Here is a 20641-nt window from a genome sequence, read left to right on the forward strand (position 1 = left end):
TAGAACAAGTGACATGTTTACAACCTAAACGTCAGTGTTTAAAACATTAAAACCTGTGTAAAATATTTAGATTTGCCAAAAATAGTTGTTTTTTGCAGTAATTTTTTCAACAGGAAACTACATAAAGTGTATCTAGAGGTCATGCTATATATAGTCTATCTAGATGTCATGCTATATATAGTGTATCTAGAGGCCATGCTATATATAGTGTAGAGGTCATGCTATATATTGTAGAGGTCATGCTATATATAGTGTAGAGGTCATGCTATATATAGTGTGGAGGTCATGCTATATATAGTGTGTGTAGAGGTCATGCTATATATAGTGTATCTAGAGGTCATGCTATATATAGTGTAGAGGTCATGCTATATATAGTGTAGAGGTCATGCTATATATAGTGTAGAGGTCATGCTATATATAGTGTATCTAGAGGTCATGCTCTATATAGTGTATCTAGAGGTCATGCTATATATAGTGTAGAGGTCATGCTATATATAGTGTATCTAGAGGTAATGCTTATATACAGTGCCTTGCGAAAGTATTTGGCCCCCTTGAACTTTGCGACCTTTTGCCACATTTCAGGCTTCAAACATAAAGATATAAAACTGTATTTTTGTGAAGAATCAACAACAAGTGGGACACAATCATGAAGTGGAGCGACATTTATTGGATATTTCAAACTTTTTTAACAAATAAAAAACTGAAAAATTGGGAGTGCAAAATTATTCAGCCCCCTTAACTTAATACTTTGTAGCGCCACCTTTTGCTGCGATTACAGCTGTAAGTCGCTTGGGGGTATGTCTCTATCAGTTTTGCACATCGAGAGACTGGAAATTTTTTTCCATTCCTCCTTGCAAAACAGCTTGAGCTCAGGGAGGCTGGATGGAGAGCATTTGTGAACAGCAGTTTTCAGTTCTTTCCACAGATTCTCGATTGGATTCAGGTCTGGACTTTGACTTGGCCATTCCAACACCTGGATATGTTTATTTTTAAACCATTCCATTGTAGATTTTGCTTTATGTTTTGGATCATTGTCTTGTTGGAAGACAAATCTCCGTCCCAGTCTCAGGTCTTTTGCAGACTCCATCAGGTTTCTTCCAGAATGGTCCTGTATTTGGCTCCATCCATCTTCCCATCAATTTTAACCATCTTCCCTGTCCCTGCTGAAGAAAGCAGGCCCAAACCATGATGCTGCCACCACCATGTTTGACAGTGGGTATGGTGTGTTCAGGGTGATTAGCTGTGTTGCTTTTACGCCAAACATAACGTTTTGCATTGTTGCCAAAAAGTTCAATTTTGGTTTCATCTGACCAGAGCACCTTCTTCCACATGTTTGGTGTGTCTCCCAGGTGGCTTGTGTCAAACTTTAAACTACACTTTTTATGGATATCTTTAGAAATGGCTTTCTTCTTGCCACTCTTCCATAAAGGCCAGATTTGTGCAATATACGACTGATTGTTTTCCTATGGACAGAGTCTCCCACCTCAGCTGTAGATCTCTGCAGTTCATCCAGAGTGATCAAGGGCCTCTTGGCTCGTCTCTGATCAGTCTTCTCCTTGTATGAGCTGAAAGTTAGAGGGACGGCCTTGGTAGATTTGCAGTGGTCTGATACTCCTTCCATTTCAATATTATCGCTTGCACAGTGCTCCTTGGGATGTTTAAAGCTTGGGAAATATTTTTGTATCCAAATCAGCTTTAAACTTATTCACAACAGTATCTCGGACCTGCCTGGTGTGTTTCTTGTTCTTCATGATGCTCTCTGCGCTTTTAACGGACCTCTGAGACTATCACAGTGCAGGGTGCATTTATACGGAGACTTGATTACACACAGGTGGATTGTATTTATCATCATTAGTCATTTAGGTCAACTTTGGATCATTGAGATCCTCACTGAACTTCTGGAGAGAGTTTGCTGCACTGAAAGTAAGGGATGAATAATTTTGCACGCCGAATTTTTCAGTTTTTGATTTGTTAAAAAAAGTTTGAAATATCCAATAAATGTCGTTCCATTTCATGATTGTGTCCCACTTGTTGTTGATTCTTCACAAAAAAATACAGTTTTATATCTTTATGTTTGAAGCCTGAAATGTGGCAAAAGGTCGCAAAGTTCAAGGGCCGAATACCTTCGCAAGGCACTGTATATTGTACCTAGAGTTCATGCTATATATAGTGTAGAGGTCATGCTATATATAGTGTAGAGGTCATGCTATATATAGTGTAGAGGTCATGCTATATATAGTGTAGAGGTCATGCTATATATAGTGTATCTAGTGGTCATGCTATATATAGTGTAGAGGAGACTCATTTAGATAGACATCACTAGGATGTGTGATCTGGGGACTCATTTAGATAGACATCACTAGGATGTGTGATCTGGGGATTCATTTAGATAGACATCACTTGTGTCGTTGTCTTAGTTTAATGTGACAGTTAGTTAGTTAGTCTGACAGGCACTTTGTTCCTGTTGGATTTAGGAGCAGGTCGACATGTCAGCCGTTACTCCCTCCTACCACAGGGGAAAGGACTCTGTCAGTTCACAGAGGCGTTTCACGGAAGCATGGATGATGGAAGAACCGCTGTTTTCACAAGCCACTCATCAAAGACCAGAGTGCTCGTCTCTGCCATAAAGCCACCCAGGCTTGTGAGAGCGAGGTTCACTGAGTTAGGTGAACCTGCAGAAAAAAGAGTCAGGGGGTGTAAATCTGGCAGTGACCTGGCAGAGAGGCTACCTCCATAAAGCCACAGGCTGCCGCAGCAGGTGGTGGGAGTCCAAGCTGCCGGGATCATTCAGAGAGCTGGTGAAGCATGGTGGTGGAGGAGTCAAGCTGCCGGGATCATTCAGAGAGCTGGTGAAGCATGGTGGTGGAGGGAGTCCAAGCTGCTGGGATCATTCAGAGAGCTGGTGAAACATGGTGGTGGAGGTCAAGCTGCCGGGTTCATTCAGAGAGCTGGTGAAGCATGGTGGTGGAGGGAGTCCATGGTGGTGGAGGGAGTCCAAGCTGCCGGGTTCATTTAGAGCTGGTGAAGCATGGTGGTGGAGGAGTCCCAGCTGCCGGGTTCATTCAGCGAGCTGGTGAACATGGTCGTGGAGGAGTCCAAGCTGCCGGGTTCATTCAGAGAGCTGGTGAAGCATGGTGGTGGAGGAGTCCAAGCTGCCGGGTTCATTCAGAGAGCTGGTGAAGCATGGTGGTGGAGGAGTCCAAGCTGCCGGGTTCATTCAGAGAGCTGGTGAAGCATGGTGGTGGAAGCATCAGGCTGTGGGGATGTTTTTCAGCTGTCGGATTGGGAGACTAGTCAGGATCGAGGGAAAGGTGAACGGAGCGAAATAAAGAGAACCTTGATGAACGTGCTCCGGGCGCTCAGGACCTCAGACCGAGGGCGAAGAATTCACCTTCCAACAGGACAACACGACTCTAAGCACACAGTCAAGACAACGCAGGAGTGGCTTAGGGACCAAGTCTCTGAATGTCCTTGGTGGCCCAGCCAGAACTCGGACATGAACCCGATCGAACATCTCTGGAGAGACCTGAAAATAGCTGTGCAGCGACGCTCCCCATCCAACCTGACAGAGCTTGAGAGGATCTGCAGAGAAGAATGGGAGAAACTCCCCAAATACAGGTGTGCCAAGTTTGTAGCGACATACCCAAGAAGACTCTAGGCTGTAATCACTGCCAAAAGGTGCTTCAACAAAGTACTGAGTAAATGGTCTGAATATTTACAGTACCAGTCAAAAGTGTTAGAACACCTACTCATTCAAGGGTTTTTATTTAATTTTTTTTACTATTTTCTACATTGTAGAATAATAGTGAAGACATCAACACTATGAAATAACACATATGGAATTATGTAGTAACCAAAAAAAGTATTAAACAAATCAAAATATATTTCCTATTTTAGATTCTTCAAATAGCCACCCTTTGCCTTGATGACAGCTTTGCACACTCTTGGCATTCTCTCAACCAGCTTCATGAGGTAGTCACCTGGAATGCATTTCAAGTAACAGGTGCACCTTGATAAAAGTTAATTTGTGGAATTTCTTTCCTTCTTATTAATGCATTTCAACCAATCAGTTGTGTTGTTACAAGGTAGGTGTTGTATACAGAAGATAGCCCTATAAGTCCATATTATGGCAAGAAAAACTCAAATAAGCATTCTTCTCTCTCCCCCCTTACATCACCACACGGTCTTTGCACCTCCCAGCCCTTCTCAGCAGAGAGGAAGTGGGCAGTGTGGAGAGAATAGGCTGGATAGACAGGATATAAGTCATTAAAGAGCAGAAGTGAGAGAGAAGTGATAGAATACATTGAGATGGAACACACCTGTCTTCTACTCTGTGAGTAACTATATGGTTTAATATCTGTATAGTTTAATATCTGTATTGTTTAATATCTCTATAGTTTAATATCTATATAGTTTAATATCTGTATTGTTTAATATCTCTATAGTTTAATATCTATATAGTTTAATATCTGTATTGTTTAATATCTCTATAGTTTAATATCTATATAGTTTAATATCTGTATAGTTTAATATCTTTATTGTTTAATATCTCTATAATTTAATATCTGTATAGTTTAATATCTCTATAGTTTATTATCTCTATAGTTTAATATATGTATAGTTTAATATCTCTATAGTTTAATATCTCTATAGTTTAATATCTGTATAGTTTAATATCTGTATAGTATTACATTTACATTTACATTTAAGTCATTTAGCAGACGCTCTTATCCAGAGCGACTTACAAATTGGTGAATTCACCTTCTGACATCCAGTGGAACAGCCACTTTACAATAGTGCATCTAAATCATTAAGGGGGAGGGGGGTGAGAAGGATTACTTATCCTATCCTAGGTATTCCTTGAAGAGGTGGGGTTTCAGGTGTCTCCGGAAGGTGGTGATTGACTCCGCTGTCCTGGCTTCGTTCCACCATTGGGGGGCCAGAGCAGCGAACAGTTTTGACTGGGCTGAGCGGGAACTGTACTTCCTCAGTGGTAGGGAGGCGAGCAGGCCAGAGGTGGATGAACGCAGTGCCCTTGCTTGGGTGTAGGGCCTGATCAGAGCCTGGAGGTACTGCGGTGCCGTTCCCCTCACAGCTCCGTAGGCAAGCACCATGGTCTTGTAGCGGATGCGAGCTTCAACTGGAAGCCAGTGGAGAGGGCGGAGGCGGGGTGACGTGAGAGAACTTGGGAAGGTTGAACACCAGACGGGCTGCGGCGTTCTGGATGAGTTGTAGGGTTTAATGGCACAGGCAGGGAGCCCAGCCAACAGCGAGTTGCAGTAATCCAGACGGGAGATGACAAGTGCCTGGATTAGGACCTGCGCCGCTTCCTGTGTGAGGCAGGGTCGTACTCTGCGGATGTTGTAGAGCATGAACCTACAGGAACGGGCCACCGCCATGATGTTGGTTGAGAACGACAGGGTGTTGTCCAGGATCACGCCAAGGTTCTTAGCGCTCTGGGAGGAGGACACAATGGAGTTGTCAACCGTGATGGCGAGATCATGGAACGGGCAGTCCTTCCCCGGGAGGAAGAGCAGCTCCGTCTTGCCGAGGTTCAGCTTGAGGTGGTGATCCGTCATCCACACTGATATGTCTGCCAGACATGCAGAGATGCGATTCGCCACCTGGTCATCAGAAGGGGAAAGGAGAAGATTAATTGTGTGTCGTCTGCATAGCAATGATAGGAGAGACCATGTAAGGTTATGACAGAGCCAAGTGACTTGGTGTATAGCGAGAATAGGAGAGGGCCTAGAACAGAGCCCTGGGGGACACCAGTGGTGAGGGCGCGTGGCGAGGAGACAGATTCTCGCCCACGCCACCTGGTAGGAGCGACCTGTCAGGTAGGACGCAATCAAGCGTGGGCCGCGCCGGAGATGCCCAACTCGGAGAGGGTGGAGAGGAGGATCTGATGGTTCATAGTATCGAAGGCAGCCGATAGGTCTAGAAGGATGAGAGCAGAGGAGAGAGAGTTAGCTTTAGCAGTGCGGAGCGCCTCCGTGATACAGAAGAGCAGTCTCAGTTGAATGACTAGTCTTGAAACCTGACTGATTTGGATCAAGAAGGTCATTCTTGATCTCTATAGTTTAATATCTGTATTGTTTAATATCTGTATAGTTTAATATCTCTATAGTTTAATATCTGTATAGTTTAATATCTGTATAGTTTAATATCTATATAGTTTAATATCTCTATAGTTTAATATATGTATAGTTTAATATCTATATAGTTTAATATCTCTATAGTTTAATATCTCTATAGTTTAATAGCTCTATAGTTTAATATATGTATTGTTTAATATCTGTATTGTTTAATATCTATATAGTTTTATATCTATATAGTTTAATATCTTTATAGTTTAATATCTATATAGTTTAATATCTGTATAGTTTAATATCTGTATAGTTTAATATCTATATAGTTTAATATCTTTATAGTTTAATATCTATATAGTTTTAATATCTCTATAGTTTAATATATGTATTGTTTAATATCTGTATTGTTTAATATCTATATAGTTTAATATCTTTATAGTTTAATATCTATATAGTTTAATATCTCTATAGTTTAATATTTCTATAGTTTAATATATGTATTGTTTAATATCTATATAGTTTAATATCTTTATAGTTTAATATCTATATAGTTTAATATCTCTATAGTTTAATATATGTATTGTTTAATATCTGTATTGTTTAATATCTATATAGTTTTATATCTATATAGTTTCATATCTGTATAGTTTAATGTCTGTATTGTTTAATATCTGTATAGTTTAATATGTATATAGTTTAATATCTGTATTGTTTAATATCTATATAGTTTTATATCTATATAGTTTAATATCTATATAGTTTAATATCTATATAGTTTAATATCTATATAGTTTAATATCTGTATAGTTTAATATCTCTATAGTTTAATATCTCTATAGTTTAATATCTGTGGAACAGCTCAGTGTTTACATCATGTACCGTAGTGATAGTTTTCTCTGTGTTTCAGTGCTGTTCAGTACACTGGTATACTCCGGCCTCGGTCATGATGGAGGTACGGATCTATTTATTCATCACCTGCTCAATTTTCCCCCTCTTCTTCTCTCCTCTTCTTCTCCTCTTCTTCTCTTCTCCTCTTATTCTCCTCTTCTTCTCCTCTTCTTCTCTTCTCCTCTTCTTCTCCTCTTATTCTCCTCTTCTTCTCCTCTTCTCTCTCTCTCTCTACTCCTCTTCTTCTCTTCTCCTCTTCTTCTCCTCTTCTCTCCTCTTCTCTCCTCTTCTCCTCTTCTTCTCTTCTCCTCTTCTTCTCTTCTTCTCCTCTTATTCTCCTCTTATTCTCCTCTTCTCTCTCTCTCTACTCCTGCTACTCCTCTCATCCCAAGTCTCTCCCACCTCTTCTCCTCTTCTTCTCTCTCTTCTCTCTCTCTCTCTCTCTGTTTACTCCTGCTACTCCTCTCAGATCAAGTCTCTCCCTCCTCTTCTTCTCCTCTTCTCTCTCTCTCTACTCCTGCTACTCCTCTCATCCCTGCTACTCCTCTCATATCAAGTCTCTCCCTCCTCTCCTCTCCTCTTCTCTCTCTCTACTCCTGCTACTCCTCTCATCTCAAGTCTCTCCCTCCTCTCCTCTCCTCTTCTCTCTCTCTCTACTCCTGCTACTCCTCTCATATCAAGTCTCTCCCTCCTCTTCTCTCTCTCTCTACTCCTGCTACTCCTCTCATCCCAAGTCTCTCCCTCCTCTTCTTCTCTTCTTCTCCTCTTCTCTCTCTCTCTCTACTCCTGCTACTCCTCTCATATCAAGTCTCTCCCTCCTCTCCTCTTCTCTCTCTCTACTCCTGCTACTTCTCTCATATCAAGTCTCTCCCTCCTCTCCTCTCCTCTCCTCTCTTCTTCTCTCTCTCTACTCCTGCTACTCCTCTCATATCAAGTCTCTCACTCCTCTCCTCTCCTCTTCTCTCTCTCTCTACTCCTGCTACTCCTCTCATATCAAGTCTCTCCCTCCTCTCCTCTCCTCTTCTCTCTCTCTCTACTCCTGCTACTCCTCTCATCCCAAGTCTCTCCCTCCTTCTCTTCTTCTCCTCTTCTCTCTCTCTCTACTCCTGCTACTCCTCTCATATCAAGTCTCTCCCTCCTCCCTCTCCTCTTCTCTCTCTCTACTCCTGCTACTCCTCTCATCTCAAGTCTCTCCCTCCTCTCCTCTCCTCTCCTCTCTTCGTCTCTCTCTCTACTCCTGCTACTCCTCTCATATCAAGTCTCTCCCTCCTCTCCTCTCCTCTCCTCTCTTCTTCTCTCTCTCTACTCCTGCTACTCCTCTCATATCAAGTCTCTCCTCTCCTCTCCTCTTCTCTCGATCTACGCCTGCTACTCCTCTCATATCAAGTCTCTCCCTCCTCTTCTCTCTCTCTCTACTCCTGCTACTCCTCTCATATCAAGTCTCTCCCTCCTCTCCTCTCCTCTTCTCTCTCTCTACTCCTGCTACTCCTCTCATATCAAGTCTCTCCCTCCTCTCCTCTCCTCTCCTCTTCTCTCTCTCTCTACTCTTGCTACTCCTCTCATATCAAGTCTCCCTCCTCTTCTTCTGCTCTTCTCTCTCTCTCTGTTTACTCCTGCTACTCCTCTCATCTCAAGTCTCTCCCTCATCTTCTTCTCCTCTTCTTCTCCTCTTCTCTCTCTCTGTTTACTCCTGCTACTCCTCTCATCTCAAGTCTCTCCCTCATCTTCTTCTCCTCTTCTTCTCCTCTTCTCTCTCTCTGTTTACTCCTGCTACTCCTCTCATATCAAGTCTCTCCCTCCTCTCCTCTCCTCTTCTCTCTCTCTACTCCTGCTACTCCTCTCATCTCAAGTCTCTCCCTCCTCTCCTCTCCTCTCCTCTCTTCTTCTCTCTCTCTACTCCTGCTACTCCTCTCATATCAAGTCTCTCCCTCCTCTCCTCTCCTCTCTTCTTCTCTCTCTCTACTCCTGCTACTCCTCTCATATCAAGTCTCTCCTCTCCTCTCCTCTCCTCTTCTCTCGATCTACTCCTGCTACTCCTCTCATATCAAGTCTCTCCCTCCTCTTCTCTCTCTCTCTACTCCTGCTACTCCTCTCATATCAAGTCTCTCCCTCCTCTCCTCTCCTCTTCTCTCTCTCTACTCCTGCTACTCCTCTCATATCAAGTCTCTCCCTCCTCTCCTCTCCTCTCCTCTCCTCTTCTCTCTCTCTCTACTCTTGCTACTCCTCTCATATGAAGTCTCTCCCTCCTCTCCTCTCCTCTCCTCTTCTCTCTCTCTCTACTCTTGCTACTCCTCTCATATCAAGTCTCCCTCATCTTCTTCTCCTCTTCTTCTCCTCTTCTCTCTCTCTCTCTACTCCTGCTACTCCTCTCATCTCAAGTCTCTCCCTCCTCTTCTTCTGCTCTTCTCTCTCTCTACTCCTGCAACTCCTCTCATATCAAGTCTCTCCCTCCTCTTCTCTCTCTCTACTCCTGCTACTCCTCTCATATCAAGTCTCTCCCTCCTCTCCTCTCCTCTCCTCTCCTCCTCTCTCTCTACTCCTGCTACTCCTCTCATCTCAAGTCTCTCCCTCCTCTCCTCTCCTCTTCTCTCGATCTACTCCTGCTACTCCTCTCATATCAAGTCTCTCCCTCCTCTCCTTTCCTCTTCTCTCTCTCTACTCCTGCTACTCCTCTCATATCAAGTCTCTCCCTCCTCTCTTCTCCTCTCCTCTTCTCTCTCTCTGCTCCTGCTACTCCTCTCATATCAAGTCTCTCCCTCCTCTCTTCTCCTCTTCTCCTCTCTCTCTCTACTCCTGCTACTCCTCTCATATCAAGTCTCTCCCTCCTCTTCTTCTCCTCTCTCTCTCTACTCCTGCTTCTCCTCTCATATCAAGTCTCTCCCTCCTCTCCTCTCCTCTTCTCTCTCTCTAATCCTGCTACTCCTCTCATATCAAGTCTCTCCCTCCTCTCTTCTCCTCTCCTCTTCTCTCTCTCTACTCCTGCTACTCCTCTCATATCAAGTCTCTCCCTCCTCTTCTTCTCCCTCTCTCTCTCTACTCCTGCTTCTCCTCTCATATCAAGTCTCTCCCTCCTCTCCTCTCCCCTCTCTCTCTCTACTCCTGCTACTCCTCTCATATCAAGTCTCTCCCTCCTCTCTTCTCCTCTCCTCTTCTCTCTCTCTACTCCTGCTACTCCTCTCATATCAAGTCTCTCCCTCCTCTTCTTCTCCTCTCTCTCTCTACTCCTGCTTCTCCTCTCATATCAAGTCTCTCCCTCCTCTCCTCTCCTCTTCTCTCTCTCTACTCCTGCTACTCCTCTCATATCAAGTCTCTCCCTCCTCTCTTCTCCTCTCCTCTTCTCTCTCTCTACTCCTGCTACTCCTCTCATATCAAGTCTCTCCCCTCCTCTTCTTCTCCTCTCTCTCTCTACTCCTGCTTCTCCTCTCATATCAAGTCTCTCCCTCCTCTTCTTCTCCTCTCTCTCTCTACTCCTGCTTCTCCTCTCATATCAAGTCTCTCCCTCCTCTCCTCTCCTCTTCTCTCTCTCTACTCCTGCTACTCCTCTCATATCAAGTCTCTCCCTCCTCTCTTCTCCTCTCCTCTTCTCTCTCTCTACTCCTGCTACTCCTCTCATATCAAGTCTCTCTCCCTCCTCTCCTCTCCTCTCCTCTTCCCTCTCTCTACTCCTGCTACTCCTCTCATATCAAGTCTCTCCCTCCTCTCCTCTCCTCTCCTCTTCTCTCTCTCTACTCCTGCTACTCCTCTCATATCAAGTCTCTCCCTCCTCTTCTCTCTCTCTCTACTCCTGCTACTCCTCTCATATCAAGTCTCTCCCACCTCTCCTCTCCTCTCCTCTTCTCTCTCTCTCTTATCTCCTGCTACTCCTCTCATATCAAGTCTCCCTCTTCTTCTGCTCTTCTCTCTCTCTCTGTTTACTCCTGCTACTCCTCTCATATCAAGTCTGTAGTTGTGATTATCTGTCTGGTGTAGTGATCTTGTGTGTTGTGTGTGTTGTGTTTCTGCAACCAGTCAGTGAGCAGTACATAGGTTACTGAGTAGCTGACGCATGAGCAGGGCCAGAAGGGAGGTCTTGTGGTCAAGCAGGTAAAGCGTTTCTCTTCTCAGTTCTCTTCTAGCCAGACAAGACGACAACAAAAAACTGCACAGGAATACAATTGGGAGGTCTGTCTCCAACCACGTAGCAGACACAAGCTAGTTGTTTCTCTCTGTGAGGTCGCCTTCCTGACAACCAAAGCTAGTTGTTTCTCTCTGTGAGGTCACCTTCCTGACAACCAAAGCTAGCTGTTTATCTCTGTGAGGTCATCTTCCTGACAACCAAAGCTAGTTGTTTATCTCTGTGATGTCACCTTCCTGACAACCAAAGCTAGTTGTTTCTCTCTGTGAGGTCACCTTCCTGACAACCAAAGCTAGTTGTTTCTCTCTGTGAGGTCACCTTCCTGACAACCAAAGCTTGTTGTTTATCTCTGTGATGTCACCTTCCTGACAACCAAAGCTTGTTGTTTCTCTCTGTGAGGTCACCTTCCTGACAACCAAAGCTAGTTGTTTCTCTCTGTGAGGTCACCTTCCTGACAACCAAAGCTAGTTGTTTCTCTCTGTGAGGTCACCTTCCTGACGTTCTAATTGTTTGGAGCAGATTTAGATTGTGACATTCTTTCTTTCTTTAATCTTCAATGTGATTTAAAGGCGCGGGGGTGGATGGCTGCTGTTTTATGGTCTCCGTGCTATTTTGTACGTTTATTTCACATTGTTTGTAACTTATTTTATGCATAATGTTGTTGCTACCCGTCTCTTATGCCCGAAAAGAGCTTCTATAAATCAGAACTTGACAAATCATTTTTTCTTTAAATGAGTCAGACGAGATGGATTTACTCCAGACAAAACCTTTTCCTCTTCAGGTGACTGAACAGATTTAGGGTCCTCAGAGCCTCAAAAGGTTTTACAGCTGCACCATCGAGAGCATCCTGACTGGTTGCATCACAGCCTGGTACGGCAACTGCTCTGCCTCCGACCGCAAGGCACTACAGAGGGGAATGCGTTCAACCAGGGACATCACTGGGGCTGAACTTCCTGCCATCCAGGACCTCTATACCAGGCCATGTCAGAGAAAGGCCCTTAAAATTGGCAAAGTCTCCAGCCACCCTAGTCATAGACTGTTCTCTCTGCTACCGCATGGCAAGCTGTACCAGAGTGCCAAGCATTCAGACTCCTGAACAGCTAATCGAATGGCTACCCAGACTATTCACATTGCCCCCCCCTTGTACGCTGCTGCTACCCCCTGTATATAGCCTCCACATTGACTCTGTACCGGTACTCCCTGTATATAGCCTCCACATTGACTCTGTACCGGTACCCCCTGTATATAGCCTCCACATTGACTCTGTACCGGTACCCCCTGTATATAGTCTCCACATTGACTCTGTACTGGTACCCCCTGTATATAGCCACCACATTGACTCTGTACCTGTACCCCTTGTATGTTGCCTCCACATTGACTCTGTACTGGTACCCCCTGTATATAGCCTCCACATTGACTCTGTACCGTAATACCCTGTATATAGCCTCCACATTGACTCTGTACCGTAATACCCTGTATATAGCCTCCACATTGACTCTGTACCGTAATACCCTGTATATAGCCTCCACATAGACTTTATGCAGGGTATTAAGGTACAGAGTCAATGTGTTTAGTTTAGTTACTTTTCGTAACACTGCATTATTGGTTGAGGGCTTTTAAGTTATTTCTCTAGACTATTCTCTCTGTGATGACACCTGGATGTGAGTCAGCTCGTGATTTTTACAAGACTATTCTCTCTGTGATTTTTTTATTTTATTTTTTATTTTACCTTTATTTAACTAGGCAAGTCAGTTAAGAACAAATTCTTATTTCCAATGACGGCCTACACACCTGGATGTGAGTCAGCTAGTGCTTTTACAAGACTATTCTCTCTGTGATGACACCTGGATGTGAGTCAGTGCTTTTTACAAGACTATTCTCTCTGTGATGACACCTGGATGTGAGTCAGCTAGGGCTTTTACAAGACTATTCTCTATGTGATGACACCTGGATGTGAGTCAGTGCTTTTACAAGACTATTCTCTCTGTGATGACACCTGGATGTGAGTCAGTGCTTTTTACAAGACTATTCTCTCTGTGATGACACCTGGATGTGAGTCAGTGCTTTTTACAAGACTATTCTCTCTGTGATGTCACCTGGATGTGAGTCAGTGCTTTTTACATGACTATTCTCTCTGTGATGACACCTGGATGTGAGTCAGCTAGTGCTTTTTACAAGACTATTCTCTCTGTGATGACACCTGGATGTGAGTCAGTGCTTTTTACAAGACTATTCTCTCTGTGATGTCACCTGGATGTGAGTCAGCTTTTAGACTATTCTCTCTGTGATGTCACCTGGATGTGAGTCAGTGCTTTTTACAAGACTATTCTCTCTGTGATGACACCTGGATGTGAGTCAGTGCTTTTTACATGACTATTCTCTCTGTGATGACACCTGGATGTGAGTCAGCTAGTGCTTTTACAAGACTATTCTCTCTGTGATGACACCTGGATGTGAGTCAGTGCTTTTTACAAGACTATTCTCTCGGGGATGACACCTGGATGTGAGTCAGTGCTTTTTACAAGACTATTCTCTCTGTGATGTCACCTGGATGTGAGTCAGCTTTTAGACTATTCTCTCTGTGATGACACCTGGATGTGAGTCAGTGCTTTTTACAAGACTATTCTCTCTGTGATGACACCTGGATGTGAGTCAGTGCTTTTTACATGACTACTCTCTCGGTGATGACACCTGGATGTGAGTCAGCTAGTGCTTTTACAAGACTATTCTCTCTGTGATGACACCTGGATGTGAGTCAGTGCTTTTTACAAGACTATTCTCTCTGTGATGACACCTGGATGTGAGTCAGTGCTTTTACAAGACTATTCTCTCGGTGATGACACCTGGATGTGAGTCAGCTAGTGCTTTTACAAGACTATTCTCTCTGTGATGACACCTGGATGTGAGTCAGTGCTTTTTACAAGACTAATCTCTCTGTGATGACACCTGGATGTGAGTCAGTGCTTTTTACAAGACTATTCTCTCGGTGATGACACCTGGATGTGAGTCAGTGCTTTTTACATGACTACTCTCTCGGTGATGACACCTGGATGTGAGTCAGTGCTTTTTACAAGACTATTCTCTCTGTGATGACACCTGGATGTGAGTCAGTGCTTTTTACAAGACTATTCTCTCGGTGATGACACCTGGATGTGAGTCAGTGCTTTTTACAAGACTATTCTCTCGGTGATGACACCTGGATGTGAGTCAATGCTTTTTACAAGACTATTCTCTCGGTGATGACACATGGATGTGAGTCAGTGCTTTTTACAAGACTATTCTCTCGGTGATGACACCTGGATGTGAGTCAGTGCTTTTTACAAGACTATTCTCTCGGTGATGACACCTGGATGTGAGTCAGCTAGTGCTTTTTACAAGACTATTCTCTCGGTGATGACACCTGGATGTGAGTCAGTGCTTTTTACAAGACTACTCTCTCGGTGATGACACCTGTATTTGAGTCAGCTAGTGCTTTTACAAGACTATTCTCTCTGTGATGACACCTGGATGTGAGTCAGTGCTTTTTACAAGACTATTCTCTCGGTGATGACACCTGGATGTGAGTCAGTGCTTTTTACAAGACTATTCTCTCTGTGATGACACCTGGATGTGAGTCAGCTTTTAGACTATTCTCTCTGTGATGACACCTGGATGTGAGTCAGCTAGTGCTTTTTACGAGACTATTCTCTCGGTGATGACACCTGGATGTGAGTCAGTGCTTTTTACAAGACTATTCTCTCTGTGATGACACCTGGATGTGAGTCAGTGCTTTTTACATGACTATTCTCTCTGTGATGACACCTGGATGTGAGTCAGCTAGTGCTTTTTACAAGACTATTCTCTCGGTGATGTTACCTGGATGTGAGTCAGCTTTTAGACTATTCTCTCTGTGATGACACCTGGATGTGAGTCAGCTAGTGCTTTTTACAAGACTACTCTCTCTGTGATGACACCTGGATGTGAGTCAGTGCTTTTTACAAGACTATTCTCTCTGTGATGACACCTGGATGTGAGTCAGTGCTTTTTACAAGACTACTCTCTCGGTGATGACACCTGGATGTGAGTCAGTGCTTTTTACAAGACTACTCTCTTGGTGATGACACCTGGATGTGAGTCAGTGCTTTTTACAAGACTATTCTCTCGGTGATGACACCTGGATGTGAGTCAGCTAGTGCTTTTTACAAGACTATTCTCTCTGTGATGTTACCTGGATGTGAGTCAGTGCTTTTTACAAGACTATTCTCTCTGTGATGACACCTGCCTGCAGTCTCAGTCATCCTCTTCAACAGCCAACAGTTTGAATGACTGAGTCAATGATTTGGTTTAGTTGGAAAGACTACTGTGTAGCAGATGTGATTTGTTGAAACACGCCCACGTGATGACAAGGAACCTGGTCTGAGACATGAAGGCTTGTGTTGGGTACACGAGGCTTAAGCTCAGCGGGCTAAAACAGTCATTTGCAGAGATCTGGGTTCAAACCAAGGTCCCATATTGAATCTGGTGTAGACTGGTAGAACTAATTAAAGGGTTTCATATTGAATCTGGTGTAGACTGGTAGAACTAATTAAAGGGTTTCATATTGAATCTGGTGTAGACTGGTAGAACTAATCAGAATGTTTTCATATTGAATCTGGTGTAGACTGGTAGAACTAATTAAAGGTTTTCATATTGAATCTGGTGTAGACTGGTAGAACTAATTAAAGGGTCCCTTATTGAATCTGGTGTAGACTGGTAGAACACATCAAAGGGTCCCTTATTGAATCTGGTGTAGACTGGTAAAACTAATTAAAGGGTTTCATATTGAATCTGGTGTAGACTGGTAGAACACATCCAAGGGTCCCTTATTGAATCTGGTGTAGACTGGTAAAACTAATTAAAGGGTTTCATATTGAATCTGGTGTAGACTGGTAGAACACATCCAAGGGTCCCTTATTGAATCTGGTGTAGACTGGTAGAACTAATCAAATGGTTTCATATTGAATCTGGTGTAGACTGGTAGAACTAATCAAATGGTTTCATATTGAATCTGGTGTAGACTGGTAGAACACATCAAAGGTTTTCATATTGAATCTGGTGTAGACTGGTAGAACACATCCAAGGGTCCCTTATTGAATCTGGTGTAGACTGGTAAAACTAATTAAAGGGTTTCATATTGAATCTGGTATAGACTGGTAGAACACATCCAAGGGTCCCTTATTGAATCTGGTGTAGACTGGTAGAACTAATCAAATGGTTTCATATTGAATCTGGTGTAGACTGGTAGAACACATCCAAGGGTCCCTTATTGAATCTGGTGTAGACTGGTAGAACTAATCAAATGGTTTCATATTGAATCTGGTGTAGACTGGTAGAACTAATCAAATGGTTTCATATTGAATCTGGTGTAGACTGGTAGAACACATCAAAGGTTTTCATATTGAATCTGGTGTAGACTGGTAGAACACATCCAAGGGTCCCTTATTGAATCTGGTGTAGACTGGTAAAACTAATTAAAGGGTTTCATATTGAATCTGGTGTAGACTGGTAGAACACATCCAAGGGTCCCTTATTGAATCTGGTGTAGACTGGTAGAACTAATCAAATGGTTTCATATTGAATCTGGTGTAGACTGGTAGAACTAATCAAATGGTTTCATATTGAATCTGGTGTAGACTGGTAGAACACATCAAAGGTTTTCATATTGAATCTGGTGTAGACTGGTAGAACTAATTAAAGGGTTTCATATTGAATCTGGTGTAGACTGGTAGAACTAATCAAAGGTTTTCATATTGAATCTGGTGTAGACTGGTAGAACTAATCAAAGGTTTTCATATTGAATCTGGTGTAGACTGGTAGAACACATCAAAGGGTCCCTTATTGAATCTGGTGTAGACTGGTAGAACTAATCAAAGGTTTTCATATTGAATCTGGTGTAGACTGGTAGAACACATCAAAGGGTCCCTTATTGAATCTGGTGTAGACTGGTAGAACACATCAAAGGTTTTCATATTGAATCTGGTGTAGACTGGTAGAACACATCAAAGGTTTTCATATTGAATCTGGTGTAGACTGGTAGAACTAATCAAAGGGTCCCTTATTGAATCTGGTGTAGACTGGTAGAACTAATTAAAGGGTTTCATATTGAATCTGGTGTAGACTGGTAGAACACATCCAAGGGTCCCTTATTGAATCTGGTGTAGACTGGTAAAACTAATTAAAGGGTTTCATATTGAATCTGGTGTAGACTGGTAGAACACATCCAAGGGTCCCTTATTGAATCTGGTGTAGACTGGTAGAACTAATCAAATGGTTTCCTATTGAATCTGGTGTAGACTGGTAGAACACATCCAAGGGTCCCTTATTGAATCTGGTGTAGACTGGTAAAACTAATTAAAGGGTTTCATATTGAATCTGGTGTAGACTGGTAGAACACATCCAAGGGTCCCTTATTGAATCTGGTGTAGACTGGTATAACACATCAAATGGTCCCTTATTGAATCTGGTGTAGACTGGTAGAACTAATCAAATGGTTTCATATTGAATCTGGTGTAGACTGGTAGAACTAATCAAATGGTTTCATATTGAATCTGGTGTAGACTGGTAGAACACATCAAAGGTTTTCATATTGAATCTGGTGTAGACTGGTAGAACTAATTAAAGGGTCCCTTATTGAATCTGGTGTAGACTGGTAGAACACATCAAAGGTTTTCATATTGAATCTGGTGTAGACTGGTAGAACACATCAAAGGTTTTCATATTGAATCTGGTGTAGACTGGTAGAACTAATCAAAGGGTCCCTTATTGAATCTGGTGTAGACTGGTAGAACTAATTAAAGGGTTTCATATTGAATCTGGTGTAGACTGGTATAACTAATTAAAGGGTCCCTTATTGAATCTGGTGTAGACTGGTAGAACACATCAAAGGGTCCCTTATTGAATCTGGTGTAGACTGGTAGAACACATCAAATGGTCCCTTATTGAATCTGGTGTAGACTGGTAGAACACATCAAATGGTCCCTTATTGAATCTGGTGTAGACTGGTAGAACACATCAAAGGGTTTCATATTGAATCTGGTGTAGACTGGTAAAACTAATTAAAGGGTTTCATATTGAATCTGGTGTAGACTGGTAGAACACATCAAAGGGTCCCTTATTGAATCTGGTGTAGACTGGTAGAACACATCAAATGGTCCCTTATTGAATCTGGTGTAGACTGGTAGAACACATCAAAGGGTCCCTTATTGAATCTGGTGTAGACTGGTAGAACACATCAAATGGTCCCTTATTGAATCTGGTGTAGACTGGTAGAACACATCAAAGGGTTTCATATTGAATCTGGTGTAGACTGGTAAAACTAATTAAAGGGTTTCATATTGAATCTGGTGTAGACTGGTAGAACACATCAAAGGGTCCCTTATTGAATCTGGTGTAGACTGGTAGAACTAATCAAAGAATTACTTAGATGTGAGATTGACACAGCTATCAGACTGACCCTGTCTCTCTCTTTCTGTCTCCCCTTCCTCTCTATCTCTCTGTCTCCCTGTGTCTCTGTCTCCCCTTCCTCTATCTCTCTCTGTCTCCCTGTGTCTCTGTCTCCCTTCCTCTATCTCTCTCTGTCTCCCTGTGTCTCTGTTTCCCCTTCCTCTGACTCTCTCTGTCTCCCTGTGTCTCTGTCTCCCCTTCCTCTGACTCTCTCTGTCTCCCTGTGTCTCTGTCTCCCCTTCCTCTATCTCTCTCTGTCTCCCTGTGTCTCTGTCTCCCCTTCCTCTATCTCTCTCTGTCTCCCTGTGTCTCTGTCTCCCCTTCCTCTCTCTCTCTCTGTCTCGCTGTGTCTCTGTCTCCCCCTCCTCTGTCTTTCTGTCTCCCCTTCCTCTATCTCTCTCTGTCTCCCTGTGTCTCTGTCTCCCCTCCTCTGACTTTCTGTCTCTCTGTGTCCCACTCCTCTCTGTCTCCCCCTCTCTCTTCCTACAGTCTCTCTGAGCGTCCGTCCCAACAGATCTCAGTTCTTTGAATATGAGTCTTTAATTGTGAGCTGTGAAGTTCAAGGGAGCTCTGCTGGATGGACACTGAAGAGATACACATCGACTGGGAAGCTTTCAGCTTGTGGAACCGACTGGGGAAAACAACAAGGTTTTTCATGCATTGTGTCACTAATACTATCAGACAGTGGGGTGTACTGGTGTGAGGCTGGGTCTGGAGAACACAGCAACGCTGTCAACATCACAGTACACGGTATGTCCACAAATCTACTAATATTATAGTGTTTAGTCTGGTTTCAGAGAGCTGATGTTATGTTTATATATGATGTTATATATTATATACAGCTGGGGCTGTGATCTTGGAGAGACCTGTTTATATATGATGTTTATATATTATATACAGCTGGAGCTGTGATCTTGGAGAGACCTGTTTATATATGATGTTTATATATTATATACAGCTAGAGCTGTGATCCTGGAGAGCCCTGTTTATATATGATGTTTATATATTATATACAGCTGGAGCTGTGATCTTGGAGAGACCTGTTTATATATGATGTTTATATATTATATACAGCTGGAGCTGTGATCTTGGAGAGACCTGTTTATATATGATGTTTATATATTATATACAGCTGGAGCTGTGATCCTGGAGAGCCCTGTTTATATATGATGTTTATATATTATATACAGCTGGAGCTGTGATCCTGGAGAGCCCTGTTTATATATGATGTTTATATATTATATACAGCTGGGGCTGTGATCCTGGAGAGCCCTGTTTATATATGATGTTTATATATTATATACAGCTGGGGCTGTGATCTTGGAGAGACCTGTTTATATATGATGTTTATATATTATATACAGCTGGAGCTGTGATCTTGGAGAGACCTGTTTATATATGATGTTTATATATTATATACAGCTGGAGCTGTGATCTTGGAGAGACCTGTTTATATATGATGTTTATATATTATATACAGCTGGAGCTGTGATCTTGGAGAGACCTGTTTATATATGATGTTTATATATTATATACAGCTGGAGCTGTGATCTTGGAGAGACCTGTTTATATTTGATGACTCTGACAGGTGAGGAAATAAATGTATTTTTCACATTCAGAATAGTTCTATTTTGTTTTAAGAAATGCACATTTTAAGCCATTCAGAAATACAGTGCTGTCTTTCTGTCTGGCTGTCAAACTTTTCAGGTGTTCTGCCACTGTGTACTCAGTGTTTAGGGCCAAATAGCATTATAGTTTGTCCTGTATTGTTGTTAATTTTTTCCAATGTGTCATGTAATTCTCTTTTTGTTTTCTCATGATTTGATTGGGTCTAATTGTGCTGCTGTCCTGGGGCTCTGTGGGGTGTGTTTGTGTTTGTGAACAGAGCCCCAGGACCAGCTTGCTTAGGGACTCTTCTCCAGCTTCATCTCTCTGTGGGTGATGGCTTTGTTATGGAAGGTTTGGGAATCGTTTCCTTTTAGGTGGTTGTAGAATTTAACGGCTCTTTTCTGGATTTTGATAATTAGAGGGTATCGGCCTAATTCTGCTCTGCATGCATTATTTGGTGTTCTACGTTGTACACTGA

At 42.8% G+C, this 20641-nt stretch overlaps 1 long non-coding RNA gene across 1 annotated transcript; it reads left to right on the plus strand.

The window, feature by feature from the left end:
- The first annotated feature begins 4275 nt into the window (after positions 1-4275).
- LOC135534247 (uncharacterized) lies at positions 4276-19269 on the plus strand. Its single transcript, XR_010454654.1, has 3 exons — positions 4276-4333; positions 7000-7044; positions 19045-19269. It is a non-coding gene; the product is annotated as an uncharacterized LOC135534247 (long non-coding RNA).
- Positions 19270-20641: the final 1372 nt, after the last annotated feature.

This window comes from Oncorhynchus masou, unplaced genomic scaffold, assembly GCF_036934945.1.
Source record: "Oncorhynchus masou masou isolate Uvic2021 unplaced genomic scaffold, UVic_Omas_1.1 unplaced_scaffold_3202, whole genome shotgun sequence".
Classification (NCBI taxonomy): domain Eukaryota; kingdom Metazoa; phylum Chordata; class Actinopteri; order Salmoniformes; family Salmonidae; genus Oncorhynchus; species Oncorhynchus masou.